The sequence below is a fragment of the Crocodylus porosus genome, unplaced genomic scaffold, assembly GCF_001723895.1.
Source record: "Crocodylus porosus isolate Cpor-Errol unplaced genomic scaffold, CroPor_comp1, whole genome shotgun sequence".
In the NCBI taxonomy this organism is placed as follows: Eukaryota; Metazoa; Chordata; order Crocodylia; family Crocodylidae; genus Crocodylus; species Crocodylus porosus.
This window is the reverse complement of record NW_017728931.1, coordinates 86,527,734-86,536,951: the sequence shown is the minus strand read 5'-3', so window position 1 is coordinate 86,536,951 and position 9,218 is coordinate 86,527,734. Positions and strand designations below refer to the sequence as shown.

Below are 9,218 nucleotides of genomic sequence, written 5' to 3'. Positions count from 1 at the left end.
GGGGCCGGGCCCGCGGCTGCCTTTGTGCTTGTGCCGCATGAGGCGCGTGTTGCCCCGCCCCCTCCCCCGCGCCGGACCGGGCCGGGCGGCGCTGCGGGGCTGGGCAGAGCGGGCTTTGCAGCCGAGGGGGCAGGAAGGGGGCTTGGAGCCGCTCTCCTGTCCCCAGCCCGGTGCCGGGCGTGGGGTGATGAAGGGGATGATGATGAAACACCTCCCCCCCCCCCAGCAGGATCCAGGGGAGATCTGGCAAAACCTGCCCCTGACTCGCCTCTTGTGTTGAGGAGCCCGAAATGGCCCCAGGGTCTGATGTGGGGCCATCCCAGTAGTGCTGGTGGCTCTGCTGGCTGGGAGGGGCTGCGGCTAGCAGCTCTTTACCCGGTGACCTTGGTGGCTGCAAGCCCAGTGTGAAACCAAGAGAGGTTTTTTCCCCTGCTGGAACTGCCTTGTGTCATGTGGGCAGGTGGGGACCAACCCCAGCCGCCCTTAGGGCTTCCTCTTGAAAAAGGGCACCCAGCTAATGGCTAATACACCTATCCCTGGAGGAGACTGTGGCCAGAAGGACCCTCAGGGCCTGTGGGGCTGCTTTGCTTGCACCAGTTCATTCCTGTCTCTGGGTAGTGTCTGCTGGCTCCCTGGACTCATTTGGGTCTGCTCTGCTCAGTGTCCCCTCTTGGCGCTCTTGTTATGAACCTTTGACATTCACTCTCGTTGCTGTTTTCTTTATTGTTTGTCCCCCGTAATCAACTGCCACCCTTTTCTGTAGCTTCCCTGTCTGAGGGAGGCTAAAAGGTTACGTGGTGGGCTTACAGGAGGCCCACGCCCCTGAAGGATTACAAATAGGCCTGTTTAAAAGGGGCACCCTGGTAACTGGGCTAATAGCCTCCTTTCTGGATAGGTATCTGGACAGGAGGACCCCTAAGGCCTGTGGGGCCATTTCCCAGCCCCTCATCCCTTCATAATTCTGGGCAGAGTTTCACCAGACAGTGTCCACTAGCTCCTTGGACTCACTGGAGGGGCAGTGGGTGCTGGCCGGTGCCTTGGTGCACTCATTTTGAACCTGTGACCTCACTCTCTTCCCTCCCTGCTTTCTTTTAGTTTCTCCCCAAATCAGTTGACGTATACCGTCTTCATAACAGGGGACTAGTCATTGCTCCATCAGCGTCAAGCCCATGTTAACGTCATATGTCATCAAATAAGCCTGCTTAAAAGGGACCTTCTCACTACGAGCAGGATAATCAGCACAGATCCTGGTTTTCTCAGATTTAAAAAAATCCCCAATTTTTAGATATAAAAAAGTAACCACAAATCCACATTTTTCCATGGTTAAAATCACCCCCCCAATATTAGATACACAGTCTAATATAGATAGATATGTATAAAAAAGTAACCCCAAATCCACATTTTTCCATGACTAAAATGACACACTGCTAATATATAGATACACAATCTATTAGATATATCTAATCAATCTAATAGATGTATCTGTTAGATTGTGTATCTATGTATTAGCGGTGTGTCATTTTAGTCACGGAAAAATGTGGATTTGGGGTTACTTTTTTTATATCTGAAAATTGGGAATTTTTTTAAATTCGAGAAAACCAGGATCCCTTGTTTTGCTCTTACCCACCTGTCCTGATGCAGAAGGCATGTGTGTTCCTATACCCCAGCTACTCTTCATGGCTGAAGCAATCCTCACAGAACATGACTGCTGAGTGACAAGTTAAGAACAGGCTGAGAAGCTGCCGGTGACCTGTGATCCTTGGTAGGCTGGATACAGACACACATTCTTTACCTCAGGCAGGTACAGAACCAGTGTAGGAATAAATTCCCAGAAACTATCCAATGCATGAAAGACAGAAAAACAGTCCAGATACATAGAGTCCATCAGATGCCAGACAAACACATTTTCAGTGTAGTAGGAACCCTACTGAAGTTATTACTGAAAGCCTACATGGGGAAATCTTGAAAGGCTAATATTTTATGGAGCCTTTCATCTCTGTTTCACTTGTATTGATAATAATTACTTGTGTTTCCATAGTGACTTCCATCCGAGGCTCTCAAGTAACTTATCAAATAGTAAGGAAAGAGGTGTTTACAGCTCCATTTGCAGGAATGGTGCCATAAACTCAACAGCATACCTGTTATGCCCGAGTATACAGTATCCCAAGCCTAATGTGACTGCATGGAATCATGAGGTTATTTTCAAAGATAAATATTTTTGGAAAAAAATATGAATGGAGAAAGTGAGTAGGGAAATTAGAAAGTCAACAAAAGAAAGGCTGATGGGTTTATGTTTAAGTATTATGTTTGGGAAATGTTTTCATAAATTCACAAAACATATTCATATCTTACTTCTGGGGTTGGAAACCTATGGTTTGTGGGCCAGATTCAACCCCCAGAACCATTGGATATAGTCCATGAACATGATTTGTGGCAAGGGGGTTTCAGCAGGAGCTCTTCCCATGCCACTGCAGAGAGAAGTGGGGGCCTTCCTGCCTGTGTCTGACCTGGGGTGGGTCATTCTGGGTCACAGCCAGAAAAGGTTGCCTACGCCTGTCTTACTGTATAAAAAGTGCCAAATGTCACCCCACAAAAATTAATTTATGAAGGTATAGAAGATAAGCCATATATTTCTATCAAATATTGACTGGTAACTGTACGGGGGTCTGAAGGTGGAGTTATTATTGTTCTTTTAATTTAATATATAATGTTTGTATTAATGGTATTAATGGTGTATACAGTTATTGTTAATGTTGTGCAGTTATAGCTAATTCTTTTTAAAACAGTACAAAGTGTTTATGCCGGCAGTTTTAGAACAAGGTGGCTAGGTCTTTTGCATAGGCCAAACAATGGTTAAGGATATTTTACTGTAACTATGAGTGTTTTCTCTTTAAAAAGGCAGTCTTATTCCACTGACTAGAATAAGGAACATCTGGAGGCCATTTAAGCCACCAGTAGCATGCCATGGCAAGAGGATACAAGGACTACTAAAAGATTTGCACATTTTAAAGCTAGAAAAGTATGTTATGATCAGCTAATAACACAGGTCACCAAACAGCACACAGGTGATTCAGTTATTCTATAGTGTAAGTGGTGGGAAGAAAGGTTGATGTTAAGCTTCAAAGTCAAGTGGGGTTTTAATAATGTTACAGAGAGCTATATCAATGTACAGGTTGTACATGTTGGAAATTCTGACTCACAACTATATAATGGGGAGGGATTGGAGCAAGCTTTAAGTTAATGCATCTTTTTATTGTAAAAATGCCCTTTCATATCTTAATCCACTTTGCATCACCTCTTCTCTCTTTCTGTGTTCAATTTAAACTCTTGCTCTTCTTTTGTGCTAGAATCAGCTTTTATCAAGGTAGTAGATTCTATAAAACTATAAAATGATACATTGTTTATGATACAAATAAAAAAGACAAGGGAAGATAAATGACATTTTTCCTAACAGATTCACATGTGGCTCCATTCTTTAAATTTCTGTCTCCTCTATCTCCATTTTTTTTTAACTTTTTGTTTGTTTACTTCCTTATTACTCATTGTTTCACTTCTTTCGTGTTTGTTTTGCTGCTTCTCCCTTCTTCCTAGCTTCATGAATTTTTATTCCTGTTCAGTGTCCATTGTGTTAAAGACTCCTTCTTGTCCTGCATGTTTGATGCGTAGTTGAATTCTGCTGAAGCAGCAGAGCTGGTAGAAAGATGGTAGGGCCATATCCCGTTCTGGAGATGCCACTTTTGAATCAATCCTTTCTGAGTATTTTATCAACACAACAAAATTCTTGATCAGGAAAAACACATTAGCATCTCTCTACAATTATCCTGTCTGAATATAGTTCTAGTGGAATTTCATCTACATCTGTACTGTACTGGGTTCCATATCAATGCCAGAGCATGAATTAAGATGGTTCCTGGATCATATACTTACAGAACATTAGTATTACAATTTCTTTTTAGGGCATAGATTCCCAAAGTAGTTTACAGACACTCTTTCAAAAGATGGTCCCTTTCATAGTACGATGTGAAGCATCATGATGTGAATAGTGCCAGACATAGGAAAATGGGATAACAGTTAAGTAAGCAGTTGTCTGGGGGCAAAATATAAACAGGTCAAAACTGATGTATGCAGAATAGTGCGTGTCAGAACGTGCATGCTGTAACATAATATGTTATAATCCCTTGATTTAATTGTTCCCAACTTCCAAAATGTTATTGTGAGTCTTGTAATATTTCAAGTTACTGGGCCTCATACAGAAGAAACTCGCTGAAATCCTGTAGCCTCTAATCTGACTAGATGATCTGGCCTTCTTGCCTTCAATTCCCTGAAATTGTAAAATATTTCTTGTATTTCTAACAGTTTCTACCTCCTGAAGTCAGGTGTGTACAGTGAAATTTTCATAGTAAAATTGTAAATGGGAAAAAAGCCTGAAAACATGATAACTAAAAGTTCAAAACCCAAATTTATTATTCCAAATGTATTATTTAAAAAAATTATGATTTTAAAGACAATAACACTATTTTGAGAGCTGAATCATTTTTGTGTAGTTCTTTTTTTGGATCACCTTTTTATATTTAGCTCCTGTAGGGAGCTTCAGTCATCTACTATGTTTGATACTGGTAAAGTTAAGCACCTGTTGGTAACCTGTTCACAACCTGTCTTCGGCAGGTGGTTCACTGCTGTCTTGTGACATTTAAAGCAGCTTCGTCTCATATACAACTATTATAAATCTTCCTAATGATGTTAATTTGTATCTATGCTAGAAAAATCTAGAGTATAGGCCAGGCTTAGCTAGCAAGACAGGTAAACTTTATTTGAGTTGGATTAGCTTTTCTAGTTAGGACAAATTCTGAAAAGAAGAAACCTTTCTTTCAAGATGTTAAACCTAAACAAGCTAAATTTTGTATCAGAAGTTCTAATTCTGCAAGTACTCATATATTTTGAATTGAATAAGACTATAAACATACTTAACCATGTGTATGTATGCAGAATAGGGGATTTATCTGGTATTTTTTCCCATAGCTCGTTTTTGAAAATAAGTTTGGAATTTCATTCAGAGGCTTGATGGGCTCTCCTTTAAGAACACCTTCCCATCACATTCATATTTTAATATTTCTGCAGTTTGTGAGCTGTACCTACACCAGCAGGGTGACAGACCCTACCCAAAATAACTTGCCGAGTTAGTTTGTAACTTTGTATAATTCACCTGGCCCCAAACAGGGTGATCAGTCGGACCCTGAACAGAGGGGCAGGAGCCTATAGCCTAGAACTTCCAGCTTGGGTCCCAGCAGGACCACTGGCACAACACTGTCTCCAGCCTTGGCTGTAGCCAACACTTGATGCCTTTTCAGGAGGCTTAAAACACCCCTGACACATGTAGCAGAAAAGGGTGTGAGGGAGGAGCAACCAACAAAGCCCAGAAACTAGGAAATACCCATAGCAGAACACAGGCATAGTTATACCTAGATCATTCCTGACCCGTGGTTGCCAACCTCTTTTTGAACACCTCCAGTGATAGAGAGTCCACAGTTTTTCCAGGCAGTCTGTTCTGCCTCACAGTTCTAACAGTGAATATGTTTTTTCCAGATATCCAATCTCAGCTTACTTTGTTACAACTTCAAGCCATTGGTTCATGTCCTTCACTCTGTAGTAAGACAGAAAAGCTGTTTTCCTTCTTTTTTTGTGGCATCCCTTCAAGTATTTAAAGACTGCTGCCATACCCCTCTTAAGTGCCTTTTCTGCAAGCTACTACTTTTGATTGACCTTTTTGTCTCCAGGCAAATGGCCTTCCTTAGGATATGCTCCACTAACTTCCCATATATTGAATTGAGGTGAGGCTAACCGGTCTTTGGTTCCCTAGGTTGTCCTTTTTTGCCTTTTTTTTTTAGTAGTGCACTACACTGGCCTTTTTCCAGTCTTCTGGTACCTGGCCCATCTCCCATGACTTCACAGAGATCATTTTCAAGGTCTCTGAGATCTCCTCTGCCAGTTAGTTCCCTCAGTACCCTGGGATGAAGTTCATCTGACCCTGCTGACTTGAATTCATTCAGACCTATCAAAAACGTTCAGACCACCTCTCTTGTTATCTCATCCCTCAGTTTGCCCCCTTCTTTATCCAGATAATCCTTATTAGGTGTCTGGTAATAACTGTTTTCATAAAATAGTTGATATCATTACAGTAAATAAAAATAGACTATTTTGAAAGAAAGTGCAGCATTTAAGAGACGAGAGAAATGTTTGTGCTTTATCCTGGCACTTTTCATCATGTAAAGCTTTTCTTAATTGGATTAACTTTGTGATCATGAGTGATGGGTTTGATGGTAGTTCCACTACTTTGATACTTTACTGTAAGCTGCCCTAAGCCTTCTTTGGATAGAGTGGTGAATACAACTAATGAATAAGTAAATAGCTCAAAAATCAGGTAGCATTAGAGAACAGAATTCAACCAGAACTTAGTTTATTATTAAATTTGTATGTGGTTTATTGCATGCATGGGTGCACCCCAATTAGAAACTGTGGCCCTGGTAACAGTATAAATTGCATGCTTTGACTAATACAAATAAACCATCTCTACATGGTAAGTTTACTGTGCTCAGCACTGGTATCCTCACATACTCCATGCTACTCTTCATGTGCTGCCTTGTAATCCAGAACAATTGTAGCTACATCTGTGCAGCACCACAGGCAGGCTAATTAACTTGGGGAGGCCTAATTGGCTGTGTCACTCAAACGTACTACTTAGCCCATCCAAAGCACCACATGAATGTAGCTACACTACTTTCTGTTTAGGGTGCAGCCTGCCAGAGAAGCACAGCATGATAGGCATAGTGACTTCACCCTAGAGACATAACTTGACAAGATTTTACTTCATGCCACTGTTTATGAATCTCAGAAAAGTATAGATACAGTCTACCATTACAGAACAGGCAGAAAATAGCACCCTGTGCTGTTTGCATACACGCAATTCCAGTGAATGATAACAGCAGCAGTGTGTTTAATATTCAGTGGACTAGATTCACCCACACTTGTACAAAGTTGTTTATATACCCTTTCCATCTACCAGCCTGAACATTTGCAACCTGAAGAGAAGATCTGTGAGATAGTATTATAACCCAGGGGCCTGATGTGCTACAGATATGTTTTCTACTAGGTGGGCCTCCTGTAAATTATGATCAAAGGTCTTTGAAGTTTTTGAAAGCACAGGCTACTTAACAAGTAGCTAGCTTTGCAGAACCCCTACATGCCATGACTATGTCCTGTCCCAGATCGATACTACTTTTTCAAGAAGTTAGAGCTCCTTATGACCCTCACAAGCTAGGAGGAAGTCATTTTGTTGTTTCAAACTAATCTGGCCCTTGGCATCTTTCTGTCACTGAGGCTTGAGCTATTTTGTGTGAATATAGAACTTGCAGTGATTATGGGATAGTATCACCTTGTAATAGAAACAAACAGAATCAATCCCAAGAAAATAGTAGCACTTTATGTATAAAAGTAGAAGCAATTGTTTTCCTACGGAGAGATTTTTTTAATTCACTTTTGGGATATATGTTTAGTGGCATGTGGACAGTATAAGAACTCAGTCATTATTTAGAAGCCCTTACAGTAGTACCCTGCAGACACAAAGGAGTCAGTTGATGAAAGACCAAATTGTCTCTGACATTAACTCCAATGGAACGGCTGATTATGGCTTCCAGGCTCAGCCACTTGTTTTCTGAATTAAAAAAGACACAGTTAACAAACATAGATATTACAGCACTAAAAGGTTTGAATGGAAATGACTAAGAACAAAATAAAAAGGATTTCATTGATTTTTTCATTGCCATGTTGAAAGATATGCCAAAAGTAAATAGAGAGCATAATTGTAAAAGGAAATTGTTATTTTATTTCTCCTGGTAATACATGTTAATAGTAACAGTGTTAAAGAAACATGTTCTTTTACAATTTGTGATTTTTAAATTAATAGTGCCAGACAAGTTGTTTCAGATTTTTTAAAAAATTCTAAACATCCAGGGAAGGATGCAGAACACTCTTAGTCTGTGTTTAGAGTAGTTAGAGTATGTTTCTGGAAAGTGGAGATGATTTTTTCTGACCCCTTCAGGATAAGAATGACAACCCATGTCTCTACTCTAGGAACAGGTTTAACCATTGGACAAAAGTGAACCTTACCACTGTGTCTGACCTCCAGTCGGTTTGAGGTAGGGTGGGTTTTTTTTCATCTACCAGTACAGGCTACTCTGGGGATGTAGGCATACCAAAGTGCTCCATGTGATTTGTTTCTGAGCATGCTTAGAAATTCGTAGTGTTGAGACTTAGGGGTGGACTTCATTTCCCAGCAGCCCCCTGCACGCATTACTGCTGCCAGTTTCCATGGAGATCCCAGCAGTGGCGGAGCTATGACAGCATGAGGCCAGGGCTTCCATGGATACCAGCCCCAGCAGCATCAGCAGGATGTGCATCTGGATGGGGACCTGCTCTGGGGCTGGGATCTTGCAGGAGTGACAACATGGTCCGGAGCCAGGGCAGAGCCCTGATCTGCTGCCCATGCCCCGGCTCCAGAACACGCTGTCAACATTGCAAGATCCCAGGCCTAGCAGAGGAGCAACTCCCCACTCTGCTGTGCACCCTGTCAGTGCTGCTGGGGCCAGTCTCCATGGAAACCCTGGCCCCCACGCTGTCATGGCCCTGCCACCACTGGCTTCTCCGTGGAAACTGGCCACAGTGATGTGGGCAGAGGTTGCTGGCAACTTGAGTCTGGCCCTCGGCCTGATTTGCCATTTTGCCCATCCCTGCTCTAACCAGTCAGTACCTGGGGGCTAAAACATGGGAGGATCCTCCTCCATTTTATTTCTAGGACCTGTACTGAATTATACATGTATGTAGTCATCTACATGTATAAGGTTATAAATTTGGGAAACAGAATTCCTACCTGAACATTCATACCAAAATGCCACTTATGCAATTTAAAAACCTGTCAGACAATCCAAGGGAAATAGATATCCATTCTGAGGGAACTCTGAAGTTCAAAATGTTGTATTTAACAAAAGCTATGGTCACTGCTACTGGGCAAGTTTGAATTGTTCTTCAGAACTTAGGTGGCTAAAGAGTTGATTTCATAGTTTCTAGGGTCGGAAGCGACCTGAGCAGATCATCTAGTCCGACCCCCTGCCATGGCAGGAAAGAGTACTGCGGTCAAATGACCCCAGCAAGGTATTCATCTAACC

General features: G+C 41.9%; 1 protein-coding gene across 1 annotated transcript in view; it reads left to right on the top strand.

The window, feature by feature from the left end:
* SLC16A7 (solute carrier family 16 member 7) overlaps nucleotides 1-9,218 on the top strand; it is a 155,003-nt gene that overhangs the window by 745 nt on the left and 145,040 nt on the right. The window lies entirely within an intron of this gene.